Source organism: Bombus bifarius, unplaced genomic scaffold, assembly GCF_011952205.1.
Source record: "Bombus bifarius isolate JDL3187 unplaced genomic scaffold, Bbif_JDL3187 scf7180000010271, whole genome shotgun sequence".
NCBI lineage: Eukaryota > Metazoa > Arthropoda > Insecta > Hymenoptera > Apidae > Bombus > Bombus bifarius.
This window is the reverse complement of record NW_022885586.1, coordinates 4793768-4810755: the sequence shown is the minus strand read 5'-3', so window position 1 is coordinate 4810755 and position 16988 is coordinate 4793768. Positions and strand designations below refer to the sequence as shown.

At 42.9% G+C, this 16988-nt stretch overlaps 1 protein-coding gene across 14 annotated transcripts in view; it reads left to right on the top strand.

Annotated features, from left to right (window-relative positions):
- Positions 1-16988, top strand: part of LOC117216607 (forkhead box protein P1-like) — a 245886-nt gene that overhangs the window by 103769 nt on the left and 125129 nt on the right. The window lies entirely within an intron of this gene.

Here is a 16988-nt window from a genome sequence, read left to right as displayed (position 1 = left end):
AATGAAAAGATAGCTGCAACATGGATTTGGTTAACACATTGAATTTCAAACTTGCTCTTGTAATATAAAGAACAGAAAATGTGACTCGTCATGTTTCTCGCCTGTTGCCTTCGTTTAGGAAAATTCTATTAAATATAAACATCGATTTCTGGCATCGTTGAATGGGGGTTATTTCGTTCGCAATTAGACATCGGCTGTGCAATTTCATCACGCTGGAATCATAAGGCTTATCCAACGGGAAGATCGACCAGGCCACAGACCCCTTGAAAATCCGACAAAACTCTTCCGGCGCCCTCGAAGCCACTAGCAACCCCTTTTCTCCAAGTAACCGTCGCATAAAAGGGGGGTAATGGCAGCGCGTTGCGGTTTTCAGCCTTTACGACCGAATTACGACTTTTCAACTATTTTTACGACAGTTGTTTCAATTATTTCACCAATTTGCAATTAAGAACGCCAAGCACCGCGGCAGTTGAATGCCGTCCGGGGGCCTCCGCGGAGGGTTGCAAAGGGTTGGCGCCTCTCCGAGCTTTATGGGGCTGATAATTTCGTGATTAGCCAATTAAAGGAGAGAAAAAAATTAAATCGCGCGTTTCTCCAGTCTCGGTCGATCGTCAGATGAGCCTTCGCTCTTGACGTTATCTTTAATTTTTCCCTTTCTTAACCTCGTTCGAACAGCATTCGTTCCGACCGATACGTATCCGACAAGTCGCTTTCCAAACACGTTCATAATGCTTGTAACTGACAAGTACGCAGCATTTCTATGCGGCTATGCGAAATTTGAAAGCGTAAATATGCACAGAATGCAGATAACATGGAAGGACGTATAAAGTGTAAAAAATATAACATTCTTTATAACATTAATTAGTTAAAAGAATTTTCTAGCTGGATTCCAGATTTTTTATTGTATTCGCAAAACTATGAATTTGCACAGATATCCGCAAGTGTACGGACAAGGAATATGTTTTATAGGATAAAACCGCGATAAAGTGTAAAAGGTTAAACTCTGTCGTATTGCTTTCTTTCTTCATAAAAAAGATACGTAGCAGTCATTCCCATACCATCCACTATGGGTCGGTGGAAATTCAAAGAAATTTTCTTCGGAAGATCGTAGACCGACCTCAGATTACCGCACCTTTTATTGACAACGATTCGTATTCCCGATCGAGTTCTGGCTCGATCAGCAGGCTAATTTCTACCTTCTCGTTCCGACAAGATCTGCCAATCGAACGTGGCAATACTTTTAAGCTTGAGTCCAAAGGGACTGGCGAGTAGGAGAAGGTGGCGGAGGAGGTCAGTATTTGTTCAGTGGTGTGGTAAGCCGAGTGTGGTAGTGGGGTTGTTGGCATCGTGGTCGAACGGGGGCATCGAGGGGAGCCCGAAGGAGCTAGTGGCGCAGAATAACGGTAAGTCTAGTGTTTATTTGATGGCCCGTAATCACGCTATTTTGTCATCAACGGTAGGCCTCCTTCCGCGATGTAGACCGTCCGTGGGGCTGGTTCTGCACTTATACTTACCCTAACTCACCCCCGTCCGGGCAGCCCACTCGAGAAGGAGGAACTAATTCGAAGGCTTTGCCGCAGTCAGGGTGCATCTTGCTTCCGGTATAACTCTAGCCAGGCAAATGTATACAGACGCGTGTACTGGGATATATGCTCGCGCAATCGAATCGAGATTTCTGATATTCCTCGTCTTGCTATCGTGTGCCTCCGGCGTACGATCATCCTATACGATGATATATCAGAATCCGAAGAAATCGTTGGATTTGTAGACTGAAAGGAAATTCGTGAAATTTCTCTTAATTTCCGAAAGAAATATTTTTAGGTTGCTACTCCAGTGAAGGACAAAGAAGTGGACATGTAAATTCTTGTAATTCGTTTAAAGGAATGTTTCAGTGATTAGAAGAATAATATAGCATAGTGGATTCATTCAATGATTTAAGGTCGTGGTTCAACGCGGGAATGCAATCAAAGATAGCGAACAATGCTGCGCGTGAATGTTGCGTTATGAATTATTTATGAACATTATGTTGTTGCACGCGTCATGCTCTTCGGAGATTTATGGCAGCGAATTATTTTTCTGCTCGCGAACATTCGAAAGAAGAATAGAACATAAAACGGCGCGATGATATTCAAATAGTTCTAGTTACAAGCGTGCAATTATCGCCGTGTTCTATCGGTTCGGATGACTCGCGAACGATTTCGAAAGTGTTGTTAAGTTTGAATACTCCCGATCGATCTTGGGGGACGTTTCTTGAGGTTCTACGGATCTTGAAAGAGAATAGAGTCGCGGCTCGTGCAAAGAGCATGTGTAATAACGGTGCAAGCCACGTGAATCATCGGGCAAACGCCGCACCCACGTCTGTACGCCTTCGCTGTGTATGTTTTTGTTGTATTCTCTAACGTGCCGTATCGTTGCCTTGCCGTTTATTGCATTTCTAATGCAGCTAATGCATTACGGTACACCGCCTTTGCGACTACGACCACATCATTGATCTGGCAGGTGAAATCAGCTTGTAATTATGCTTTCCGCATTTTTCTTATTTAAATATCATAAAGACAGTACCATACTATTTCCCTTTATATAACTCTATAAAATTAATTTCACAATGATCGTTTATTTATCTATTTATTATCAAACTGTTACATCTAAAGTGGAAGATGTCATGAATTGAAAAGCTTCCTGGAAAAAGAGTTCAAATTCTTCATACTTGTTACATTTGTATTAATAATTATAATGGCTCTTACAGAACTGTTCTGTTTATATCTATAAAACAAGTCGAAATTTTCTTATATAATAATTCAACTGTATAATTTATTTTTCAATCCTTCTAAAAATATGCATCAAAAATTGATGGTACATTTTGTTTGCCTTTCCCTCGTTGCTGGTAATCCAGCCAAGGATCAAAATAGTGTTAAGAAGGTACTGTAATAACTTTCGGGCCTATTGCTACCAGCATGACGTTGGAAACAGTTCCCAAAGGGCAGCTTGAAATTGCATTAACCGCATAAAGCCAAGTCGCAAAAGGCTCGGGCATAATTTTCACGATAACACGTGAAATAGAACATCCGAGTGATTAATGCACGCGCTTCATCAAGCATGCCATCTTCGTATGGTGCAGCGTGTATTATATGCCTGAGCGAAATTAATATTCCGAGCGCGGCAACGTGTCTTAAAATGTAAATAAGCCAGCAAAACGTGCACGTAGGTGTCGGAATGCAAATTCTTGATTTGTCGCGCTTATCGTTCTCCTATGACAACAACGAGGACGGGCCAGCAAAAACCATAATGTAGCATTTCGATTTGGCAGTGGCATCTTGAGAAGCTGCCCGGCTATGATATCGAGACACGCGTGTTACTTAGGTTAATGTTACTTAGGTGACTCGCATAGCATCGGTGTACACCTCGTTGAAGACTTAATACGCGTAAGCAAGTAATCCCCCGTATCTCGACGCTTTCTCGATGGAGAGTCACGATTACCTTACCCTAAGCTATTGGGTTACCACAAATCCCTTGTATGCTCCGCTGATTACCTATCGTCCTCGACTCCTTGCACAATTCGAAATTTCAAATTGATAGAACGATATAGTGGTATTTCTGTGAATTCGAAATAATTCTTACGCGTAGTACTCACTTTTAAAGTACTATAGAATGAAAGTAAACTTTTAAATTCTATCGGACAAATTAAAATTTGTCAAATTTAACGCTGAAATATTAACTCTTTAATCCGAGTAATTTATAATATAATGTTTTCGAGTATCCAAACGACATAATTAAAATTTTGTAGATTCCAGGCAACGTAATTCAAATTCATTGAATTTGAATCGTCATGATCAATAGTTCAAATGCTTTCAATTGCAATCGCCATAATGCAGATCTTTAAATTTGAACGATCAGATTCAAATACAAGAATTTATTAGCTTGTCGAAAGTAACCCAATCTTGCCCGTGTCTCCCAATATTTCACCTTAAGTCACCGACGATAATTCCCGTTATTTGTCATTTCAATAATCGATTCCACTTGACACGGCATCGCTCACGTTACACCGGAGAAACTAAATATAGAGGATCTAAATGCAAACTCAAATGAGCTCCGTTTCACAGTCATTCTTCCAAAGCCACATTCCCAACCAGACCTTTACTCGCCGAACATAATTCACGAAGAATTTCCTTTGAAAATATCTCAACTCCTAATCATCGATTCGTGACCACGATGAACGTGGCCCAATAGTCGGCCAGCGGAACACGCTTGCGTCTCGCAAGCTGCACGCAAGTGCAAAGCATCACGGTGGGTCGTGGCGTCGGCTTGCGGTAGCCCATGGTTATAGCACGGATCATAATAATTGCCGAAACTTGCTTCAAAGCGGCAGGCATTCCCCTTATTTGCGAAGGGTTATAGTTTCGGTTAGCGGCAGGGACTGACGCAAAGCTTCATTGTAGCGGTTCGACAAGAACTGCGTTATATAGCAGTCGACTGCTCGCAGAAGGAGTGAGAGGGAAGACTGTAAGAAATTAAAAGAAAAGAAGAGGAGATGGTGTGCACGTCGTGTCAGACACGTCCGAGTCTCAAGAACATTTTCTAGCTTAAGGGTTCTCCTCTCGTAACGAAACTTACCCTTTTACTCCGGTGTGCTCGTGCTATCTCCCTTCGTCGTTGCACGTCGATTTCGTGGCTGTTGTTCAGGTTACGCGAAAAGAGAGACGTTTCGCCTCGCCACGGCAAACTTGCCGAGAACTTCGACGCCGGAACTTGTCCATAGAAGAGAAGCGTCAAGAGGAGCCCTCTCTCTAGCTTCTAAGCGTTGGTTGGCTCGACCGCCTGCTACCAAGCTCGTCCGTTAGGTTTCTCGGTTGCTTTTGGTTGCTTGCTTGGCCGCGTGCTGATCCCTATCGCCTAAACGAGGTTTGGCAACGACGCTTAGCCGAGGCCTGCCTCGAGAAAAGAGTTTCATTAAAAGCGGGTAATGAGGCAGTCAGGACTGGGGTCTTCTACTCGTGAGATTCACGTTATATGCTTTCGTTGCTCGATGGAGAGGGGGGAGGCGCCATTATTTTGAGGAAGAGTTCGATTAGCATGAACGACGACCCTTGGGATGGGGTTGAAGAGAAAATACCTCGTCTGATCCTAATACCTTTCTTTTCACGGTGTTAGTTTGCAGGCAGCCGCCTGCTTCAAAACGATTCCTCCTTTCCTTTTGCTATCGAAACTTATTCACTGTGTCTGACCGTCGTAAGAGACAATTATTACAGAAATAGGAAATTATTTTTTAATATACCCCAACTAAATTGATTAAAACAGCAAACGAAGAACATTATACCTTGTTCTGTTGTCGGACTGGTTTTCTCGAGTTAGATACGCGTCTTCGATAACTCATTCCACGTCTTAGCCGGTCGCGAGTCACGGAACGTGGCACGAGACTATTGCGCCAGCAGTTGACTACTATTCTCTGAAGTAGGAATCTGCCGGAACGTCGAAACCGCAACGCAACTAAACTACCAGAGGCTGAGAAACGGCTGGGAGGCAGTGGCCGAGCCGGTAACCAAAATTTATATACAAAGTATCTTCGCTGTCCAGTTGCTGCTGGCGAATAAGTAAAACAGTAAACCGAGACGCGTAGGAGGAGTCGAACTGAGGGGCGAAGTTGCACCGTGCATAGGGGAAGTGGTTGTGGTCGTCAGCTCGTAAATTTGACGATAGGAATGCTTGGGATTTTTCTCGACCATCATCGAGTCCTGCTCTTCTTCCTTTTGTGCTATGCCTCGTTACATTAGTTTCAACTGGGTTCTCCGGTTAAACGCACGCGTCTATCGAGAGGATGCAATAGAAGTTCCATTCACTTGGCAATGTGATATATCAGAGAGTGGAAAGAAGGATCAGCTTCTTGGTAGTGGCGTTTTGCTCTTAAGTTATCGACACGACGCGACGTACACAGAGTATGCAAATGAAGGCGCACGGTGTACGATACGTATGTCCGTGTGGCCGGTGTCCGTAGCGTTTAGGCGAATTACACGGTAAATTTTGCACGATATCGAATGGCCGCGTTCCATCTTCTAGCAGGTATCTACACGTGCACGTACAGGGTGCACCGGGAGTGTATGGCATAGACTATAAAGCATAACGTGGGGGTTGCATCGGGTCAGATTTAATACTAGAAATGGGAGGGTGTGGCGGACGAGCTCGAGGGCCACAACCATGGTTCAAGCGTATCGTGTGCATAGTTATTTCAACTTGTACACTCTTTCGCAAAAGCCTATCTATCTGCGTATTAAACTTTGCTCGATACGCATTGGTTTTTCTAACGGCGTCGAGTTAAGGTTCTTCATACTTCTTTAATAAAATGGATCTCGTCGACTTCTAGAAACTACGTACCTTTAAATACATCAAGCTATTATCGATAGCTTGCATGAAAAATATATCAGCGAATCAGGGGATCTTTCGCTAAGAAAAGAAACACTCGTAAAAATATCAAATTTATTTCAAGCTATCGTTATCCATGCTTCATCGGACTTTTCTCTTCGCAACCCCGGCGATTTCAATCGCGTGACGTTTCTTGCAGCGTGCGGCGGTCGTCGAGCGTATTTTTGGAAGCAAGTGTACGTACTTACGTATACCGCTATACGGCCTATCAGTATATACGTAACCGCTTAGTATACCTCAGTTGCATGCGGACGGCCAATGCCATCCGTTAAATGCAATAAACACGGAATCTTGCAATTCACTGCTCGCCGCTAACGTGTTTCGCCTATTCCTCCGCGAACTTCGCGGCAACAAACCGTTTCTTGCATGGTCGCGGGTAAACACCAGCCTGAAGATTAATTAACGCGCCTTTGGAAATAGACTGACCGGTCGGGAACGGTTCGTTGCCTCGTCGATTTAATTAGAGGATTCGGACGGCTGCCGCGAGTCCATTCTGAAATCCGATGGAACCAGCCGAGAAGTCCGTCGAATGTAAATACTCCGACAAGGATTCGTTCGAGTGCGATCACCATTTGGGCAAACTTTTCGGGGAACCAGGGTTTAACGGGACAATTAATTCCATGTATCCCGATTTTTGTTACCTATTCGTACAGGCGGTTTAAAAATCGAGTATTTCGAGTATTTACTTTTTCAGGAGGTTGGTAACTTTGAAAAGAATTAAAGAATCCTTCCTGATTCCTTTTCTACGAGTGATAAGTTCTCCTTTGATTCTGCTATTCCTCTCGCTTCTGCGTTACGTTTTGTGTACATTTAGATAGCTTTTTTTAAATTTTAGAATGTTTCACTGATGAAAATTCTGAAATATACAAAAAGTAGTAAGATATATTGAATAATAAGACTAAGTGTTTAAAATATATATATTTTAAATAAATATAAATATAGGTAATATTCATTTTGGATTACATATACTCGAAGAGAACTTAGAAAAATACTATAGATTGCAAAAATAACAAAATACTTTTATCGATATTATTTCAAAAACGAGACTCCAAGTATTTTATATTTCAAGAAAGTTCGTAGCTTCCAAAGGAAATTCTCAATTCCTAATTTTCCTTCTACGAGTAAATATAACTATAAATCCTCGTGTGGAAAAGAAATACCAACGAAAACACCAAAATACTTTCATTGATGTTGTTTCAAAAGCAAGACTACAGCAGGTATTTATACGAAAAGGAGATTTCTAATTTTCGAAAATGTTCTCCACTTGCCGGTTCCTTTCCTACGAGCAATGGGTTCTTGATTTACAAAAAATGCCACACTCGAGGAAAGTATCACAATACCGTCATTGATCAAACCGTGATTCAATGACCATTGTATCCAATTACAACAACGACGGTACTCGGTAGTAAGCAAGTTGCCCTGCAAGAAAATGGAAAACACATTGGCTGTGTCTACGGGCCTCTCACGTACGGAGTAACGAGCGTACCGGATCCGTTTGTAGCGCCGAAGGGGTTAATGAATTCCGTAGCGGCACATACGAGTATATCTTCGGTAAATCGTAGCCGGTCGCGGCGCAGCTAAGTGCAGTAACGAATAATCAACAGCTCGCGATGCAAGCCAGAGCACACATTCGTTCCGTTAAATGTTGCCCGGTGTGCGAAGATGAGAGACAGAGAAACAGAGGAGGAAGAGAAAGAGTGGAATGGAGGTTACGGATAGACGATAGAACATCCTATAGGTAGCCACCGCGCCCCGTTTGGCGGCGACGGTGTAGATGTGTGTCGTTAGTATTTAGTGTTTAGTTAACATCGGGGATGGAGAAGCCGCCAGTGTTTGTAATTGGTACAGTTTAGGAGCGACGAAAGCGATTGTGTACCTCACAGATTTTACCCTGGCCCACGAAGGCACAGTCGCAGAGCTTTTGTCTGCCACGTAACGATACCACGCTGTTCTAGTCAGAGACAGTTTCAAATCGGCGCGAGAAAACAGCATGCCAGATGGCGCGGCTACGTATCGTGGTCGTTACTACAATTAGATATTCGCCTCGGTCTGATCTCCAAATAATAACACCGTTCTGTGCACCGACGAACGCCCTGCTTGAGAGGTCCTGAGTGAATCGCCTAGCCGTTACTTGCTTCCGTGAGACGCGTAATCAAATGGCGTTTAATTATTGCGCCAAGTTTTGCGTGATTCATCGATTCAGAGCTAATAGATTAGAAAAAGTTCGAATCAGCTTGATAGGCCTTGAACCGAAACGAAAATTTAAATTTTTTCATTCGTTAAAATTTTCCAACTTTATGGGTCGAATCCACAAGCAACGATGAAATTCGAACTTTCAAATTTTCAAAAGGCTGGATTTCAAATATTTCGATTTCCACAGTTCAAGTTCCAATAATACAATTCCAGCGTTCAAGTTGAAATTCGCCAGCAATTTCACCATTGGCTACAAAAATTTTGGTTCCACCCTCGCGCGTATTTTTCTATCAAACCTACAATTTTCCAACGAAAGTTTCGCAAGCATCGCGATACTTTGCAGGTCTAGCGGCGTGCTCGCATTCGCGAGAGTTTTTCCGTGCATGACTTAGTATTCCGGAACGCGTATAGCCACTTATTTGGAGATCAGGAGCCCCTCGAGCGAGACGACTTTAGGCCGAGCCAGTCTCTCGCCGACAACAGGTCATATATTTCATTTTTAAACAACAAAAAAATGCTAATGCAACGTCGTGCCCGTTATCGACTCGGTCCTGTATATGAAATAATAAATAATCGCGTAAGCCCCGTCGCCATTATTTTTACGTCGACTTTGCTAAGGAGATACACAGTTTCCCCGGGTTATACTCTCTGCGTCGCCCCGTTTCGTTATATACGTTGGCTACGTGACCTCGGCCACGCTGTGTCGCAGGAATTTTGCCATCGGATAGATCATTATGATTTGCGCAACGATCACGATTCATCTTATCGCCGGTCGAAACGTCTCTGCCTCTCGTTACCTTACCTAAATTCTTCCAGTTATCTTTTTCTCCTTGTATCCTGAGTTTAATCAATATGTACTCTTCTCGTTGATCAACAAAATCTCGTTGATTTTCCGATTTTTCTGTTATGTAGAAAGTCGAAAAGATGTACTTTAAGATAACACAATTAAAAAGAAGTAACAATCGTTACCTTTAGTTGTAAAATATAAACTGTTGTAAATATAAAAAGAAGAAGGTTCTTTAGGAGTCGTTGTAATTATCGATTTAAACGTAGCTAACACTATGAGACAAGAACTAAAATTATGGACACGATTTACCGAATTGATCGTATCATCAGCTACGAAGTACCTCAATTATATTTAGTTTCACGGAACGAATCACAGGATTCTTTCACGTTCCGTAATTTCCGACGAGAACATAAAATCCTCGTGTGTAACTGCATTACGAATTTTTCGAATTACGAATGATAGGGCGCGGCAAGAATTATGCGAATTTTATAGCGTCGGATTCTCCGGATCTTCGGCTATTCCCATGGAATCCTGAGAACGATGCAGAATCACAAATAGTAAACAGACAGCATAACGCATAGCCGCTAACGATCATATCTGCTGAACTTACAAGTAATTAACATCGTAAGTATTTTAATTCCACGAAATTAACTTCGTTATCGCATCCTACATTGCTTCGATGGAAACTTCCGAGATTTTCATGCAGAGGAGGGAAATTCTTGCCATGTTTGAAGAGGCCTGATGACCCGTGTGAATATTATTCGTGCGAGAAAAGGTCGCGGTCGAATCAACGCCAATCACAGCGCGCCTCGTCGCCCAGCCTGTAAACCAGGCTAAAAATTCAATTGGACACCATCGAATTCTTCTTGAATATCAAGTCCAAGGGTGTCAACTTCCGCTTACGCAGGATGAAGGTAACGCCAGGCGAACAGAATTCTCTGTGACGACCTTGCAACCATTACCACACAGTTATTTCGTGACTTCTTCTCCTTTCCTCTTTTCAGGGAATTTATTTGCGCGACGATGGTCCGATTTTCCAAATGAAATATCTGTTCGTAAGTATACAACGCGGTCCTCGTGGGGTTTAGCGCGAGATTGAGAAGCGGTCGTGCGAAAAAATCAGGCAAATCACGGAGACCCTTTTCATCGAAGGGACGCTCGATCAAACAGAGATTCCCTTAAACGAACCGACTCGTTGAACTATAAACTCGTCGTTGAACGATAGTCATATCCTGGCGATCTCTCCTAAAGAAATTTTAAAATTTCACCGACATCTTGTTGCAAATATGCGAACAATTTTCGAAGGAATTTTCGTAAATGTGTTCTCACGCGTGACGCCGTGGAAAAACTCAAAAATAATAGGTTGCGGATTCGTTATTCTCGAAGAGAAGAGGTGCTATCTAAGGACCATGGGGGTGAACGAGCTCGGGAGAGGCCGGTCGCGGGGTGGCGAAACGTTACCCGAATAAAAATGGGGTGTTTATAAGCGAGTATCCAATGTATCATGCTATATTTACATATAGCCCGCGTTTACAGTCCCCGGTTATATATCTACGATGGTTTGCCATTTTTTTCCGCTACATAGCCAAAAGACACAGGTCGAATGCGTACGCCGAACGTAATAAAAATTATTATTAAATACGATACGTAGGACCCGCGTACCGAACGAAACGAACAACGTAAATTTTAAAAATTTCTAATAAAACTTGAATGGAAAACTTGATAACTTTTGGCAATTCGACTTTGCCCTGCGTGGATTATTATCGGAACAATGTTCCCGTTTTTCTCTAATTTCAATATTTTTCGTGACGTCCCGTTGCAAAGGTAGATCTAACGGTGCAGCCGCGTAAATCCGCCCAGGCACCGTGTTAAATAGTGCTATTTAATTCTAGTCGTGAAACGTTTAAGCGCTTGTGTCAAGGATTAAATCAAGATTAGCTGCGAGATTACCGGACTACCTACTGTAGAAGGGGTTATTCACTAAACTCTACTCTGTCGTCTACCCCTTTTGCGATTCAGCATTTAGGTCAGCCTAAATAACGTATCATCGTACGGCGAATTATACAAATTTGCATACCGGTACGAACCGGTGGAAAAAGTCGCCCGGTAATTACCTCGTAATTCTCCTTCCTCTTTTCTCTTTTTCATTCTCGGTGAAGTACATATAATAATGGTAATACGTGTGGTCTCGCGTTCAGCGACGTCTGTTAAATATTCGAACAGAAGAAACAGAGCTTCCCTCGAGGCTCCATTAGGGATCAGTTTTCGTCATCGGAACCCCGGTTACGACACCAACAGTCAGTCGGTAGTGTTCATAGCGCGTGGCCTTGGGAGAAGCTGTTGCCCTCTCGAGAACTGGTCAGGTTCACAGTTTCTTAGAATCAGCTGACAGATGTGACTGGCCCATTCGTTCACTGTTTTTCCATAAAGGAACCGAGTTTTGCCTCGTGCCATACGTTTTACTTTCACACCGAGGATTACTCGGAATTCGCAGAAACTTTAATATATTAGATGCCTAGACTTCTTCATCTACTCGTATTTTATCTGCTGTTTTCTTTTTTCGTGCAAATTATTATTTTCGAAGACACACTGTTTTAATTCTCATTGGCATATCGATCATGCCTCAGAAATTCGATATTCGTATTAGAACACACATGTTAATTTTATTTACGCGTTATGTTATTTACATTTGCCAAATTATTTAATCAAGTGTCTCGCCGTGACGACAACGCTCGACTCGGAATTGGGGAAAAAGTATTTGTCAGCAAATGAACGCGTCAACGACCACAAATAATTTTAGCTTGACTAATGGTATCGAAGAACATCGTTCGTTTCCATCGTCGAAAGTTCGACGAAATTAGCATCAACCTTGTTTCCAACCACGTCTCTTCGTGAGGTATAATAAGAATTCTCAAATTTATGATCAATTTCAAAATTCTCTAATCCCATCATTTATATCAGAAAATTAACGTCTCCAACGATCATCTCCGATCCCAATACGCGAATGCAAATCCGCTTGTGAAAACGCGTGTCAGCCGATCACGCTCGTTTACCATAAATAATCACACATAATGAACTCGTTATAAAAGTGAAAGTACAATGTCCAGAAACTCGCCTGAAGGCACGGCGTTCGCCTGCACGCAACATAGTCGGGACAACGCGTTAATTCATATTCCAATCAAACTTTTTCTCCCTCTTGAAGAAGAATCTCGAGACGATGGTCTGTTGGCGTCAAATTTGGCTACGTCACTGTGTACAAAGTGACGAGGAAACTTAGATATGCTCGCGGCTATGTACGTTGCTTAAATCACGATACTTGGCTCGCAGTGACACGAGAGAAGGCGACGAAAATGCATTTACACGCGTAGGTAAAAGCGAAGGTGAAGCGTTCTTTCCTCTTCTTGTTCGTGTTTTCGCGCGGTGGACGTGGAAAACGGAGCAAAACGAACAGATAAAGGCGAGTGGACGAGAGAAACACCGGTGTACAACTGGTGTTGTAGGGTCTGTTTATTAAAGAGCATTAATCTACGAATCTGTACCGGGTGTCCGGTTAAACTCGACTCACCGTTGAAACGATATTACTTAGCGCGTTTTCGTGATACCATTTTAATTGTGTTTTGTAATTAGCCCGACCCGTAGACGAGCCCAACCGTTGTTCTCGACTCTTCCTCCGGCGTTCTCCAACCTCTTGTTCCTCCTCTTCACCGTCACCCTCTTTGACTCTCTCTTCCTTTTTCCCCGACCTGCCCCTTCCCCATACTTTCTCGCGGCCCTCTCTCGTGTTCATGTTTTTCTGGTCTTGAGAACGGTTTCGTGTAACTCGGCCTCTGTGTGATGGCCTTTGTAGGATTTTACCGCTTTATGTCGGTAAAATGCTCGCCCGAAGTTTCGTCCTGTCAGAGTGGAAAGGTGTAAAGTAGCGTTCATGCAAAAATTGTTTCCTTGATTTTACTTGGTAAACACTTTTACCTTCGTTTCACGCTCTTTTATCTTCTTTTCTATCTCGCTGTCTCTTTTCTGTTCGTTCGATCGAGTTATTCGCTCGAATTTTTCACCGTCGGATAATTTTAATTGTATTCACGATTTCGTGGCTCATCGATCGTGGAATTGTTCACGCTGCGTCAAACGGTTATTCGTATTGGGAATCTGCGTACAGCTGGAGGCATCTAGCAACAGTAGAAGCAAAACGTACCGGAAAAAGCGCGGACAGAGGAGAGGATGGTTGACTTCACGTGTATTTTCTTTCTTCCTTTTTACTCTTTCTTGTTCTCCCGCCTCCTGGTAAACCGTTTCTCTCGCGCACACGCTCGCTCCTCATCTGCGAGGACACAGCACCCACACACACACGAGGCCACGCTCTCTCGGACGGCAAAACTTAACAAAACAATTTGCTCCAAAGCAAACAACGGCATCCGGTTTACTTGTGAATAAACAACATATTTATTTTTAGAGGCCCCACGGCTGTAACTCGTTTGCTCGACCGCTTGCTCGAGCCTCGCGTCTATTTGCTGGCATTACAAGACTTAACGGCCGAGGATAAAAATCGACGGGGCCACAAATACCGTTCGTGTGTTTGGAAATTTCTTAACTCCTCCTCTACCCATTTGCTTGCCCCGTGAATTTTGTCGTTCGTACAATTTCACGCACGCTTCATAGGTAACATTGGACGAAGGCTATTGCGAGTTTTGTAAAAGAAAGATTTTTAGTATTTTCTAGAATACAATTCTTGCTGCGTTTCCTACATTATACATATTCGTCACGCTTCATGGAAAAGATTGTATTATCTTTGCGCGGGGAAGGACACTTTCTAAACTGTGAAGTCAACATTAATTACGACTGTGACTGCATCACTCCGGTGGATCGTTTAAGGCCACGAATCAGAGTAAATATTAACGCCTGTTTTTCCAAGGTCTAGTCGTTTCAGCCATTTATCCAATGAAAGCGTGTTTTCAAAAGATATCTCAGCCGAACTATCTCGAATTTTTTACCATTTGTAGCAGCTATTGCAATAGAGATATGTAGCCCTATTTTCCAGAAATTTGAGTAAACCAACGTACATCGATACGAAGTCAAATAAAAAAAAGAAATAAAATCGAGTTACTTTTTCGAACGTTCTATAAATTCATATAGCGAACTAATATCCGTAATAATGAACTTTGCACTTTTCAGTACGGAACCTGTACCTTTATTACGCTTTCGATACAAACACAATTCGAACATTGGTCTCCATATTGCTGCAAACACTTCGATTCTTTCGTACCATTTTATCTTCGAATCACAACGAATTTGCATATTTCTAATTTTCTTGACAAAAGACAGAAAGACGTTGGAACAGGCCATCTTTCTATTAATACGAAGCTTCCTTCGTTTCTTCCTGCGTAAGAAACAAACGCAAAAGTCTATTAATCATTCGCCGTCATGAATTTGCGGGTTATAATTAGCAACGAATACATCGTTGGCATTCGTGCTGGTCCCGGATTAAAGGAGTTCTAACCGCGACCTAATTCCAAGATAAGATAAGTCGTTAAGTGCATGGTGTGGCAGCCCCTCGCGATACTACCCGGTGTTTTATTGCTACGTCCCACCCCCGTGGGCTCTCCTTCGGGGCTCGGTGAGATTTATTGTAAAATTCGATAGATATTGCCAATTACAACCCCCGCGGCGCTCCACGACCCCCCTCCCTTCTCCCAGCTGCCTGTTCTATCGACAGGGACAGGAGCCACCTTTCCTGGCTGCCTGGAGAATTTTAAATGCGTTTTATGTACAGAGACGGCGCGGTGCGTTGCATAAATCCGTCCCTCTGAAAATATGATTACAATCACTGGCTCTCGCGCCCCCGTCGTGCTCCTCCGCAACCCCCTCGACTCCCCCACACTCCCTTTGTAGACACGGCCGACCGATAAAACGTTTCATTTCGTCAGAGAGTGTCCTACGAAGAACTCCCCGAGTAATCTTCGTCGATCATCGTTTTTATTGCCGCCTTGTATACTAATTTTATATCCTTTTTACGTTTTCACCGCCCATGAAGATTCCTCTTGCCACTCGATTCTACTCCACAGTACATCTGCATAATTTTTCTTGTTCCGAATACGCGTACAATTTTTTCTTAATATCATCATCCGGTATTCTTATCTCGTATTCTGCATATTTATTTGTGGGATAAATGTTTCTACTCCCAATGGGAGATCCGTCAAATCTGACAAACGTAAAAGTCGATCGCTCGATGCTGCTCGCTTATCGTACATCACGCTCCGCCAACGTGCACGCTATCAACGCATCGTCGAAATCGGGCAACTTATGCGCTTCTCTCACGCTCGTCGCTCGTTAATCCATCCATCTGTCCACGTGGCAACAAATTCTCGTCGTGAATCGCGTTCAAGCTAATTGCATCCAGCATACTTTGTATCGAAAACAAGGTATGTGGGACAGACAGGAACGACGAAGACGAACGAACAACGAACACGACGACTGAAAGTGTGCATAAGTTACAAGCCAAGGGAGTGTAGGGACACATTGTTTCGCTTTGATACCGGATGGCATCGGACGCACCGTCGGTCGAGAAGGTGGAACGCGGAACGTTAGGCCACTGCGTGGCACACGACGATGTGGCCGCGTTGCGTGTTTTGTTTGCGCGTTTCTTTTGTCGCGTGTATGTCCAGCTGCGCGTCGAGAACGCGGCTGCCTCATGCAAATGAAGCGCACAATGTACTTCAATAGCCGCTGGGGTATTTATATATGCTATCCGGTTCATTATTTTCCACCGCCACTGTTTATTTCTACCTTGTACCTTGCCGCTTATGGAACAAGTTCTTTGCACGGTCGAATAAAACGGCAGAACGACTAGCTCTCGCCGATTGTTAGACGATTCGTCCTAACAGTTCGTGAGAAAATAATCGTGCCAAGTCGTTGATTTGTAGCCTCTTCGATCGGACGTAATAGGAACGACGATTAATTCCACGGATCTTTGATTATGCTGGAATTCCTCTGATTCAATACAGCTAATTGCGATACTCGGTCTTCATTCGTTCTTCCATGCTAACGAATCATTAAAATAGGCTCTGACTATTAAAACAGTCGGACCGTTGTAACGAAAGTTTGTTTATTCGTTGAACAGAAATGACAATTCAACTTAGTACCTTCTGAAATTACTTTAATTTTTATCGACACTGTGCTATGGAAATGGATACCCATCGATCTATTTTTCATTCTTGAGAAAAGAAAATAATGCCAACGCTAAAATGCGTCAAGTAAGAATCATTTAACACGCTGGCGCGATTTTTCGTTCGTACCTTCTTCAATAATATTTGACTTTTATTCCAGTTTTCGTTAAATTGCATTTTTATAAATTAAAATTAGAAACGTATATAGCGTGAAACACACGCCACCTGATGGTAAAAAGAAGATGTGGCCCACCGGTGGGTGACGCCGGTTTTACTTAAATTTTACGCGCCAAATATAAGCATGGTAGTCGAGTCTCATAACAACGCTAATGGAATTTCAATATCTTTCGTATAACGCCTACAAATGTTCGACTGCTTTCTGTGCGTATGCGCGAAATATCAATCTTACAAAACAAGGCCAAAAATTTCATAGG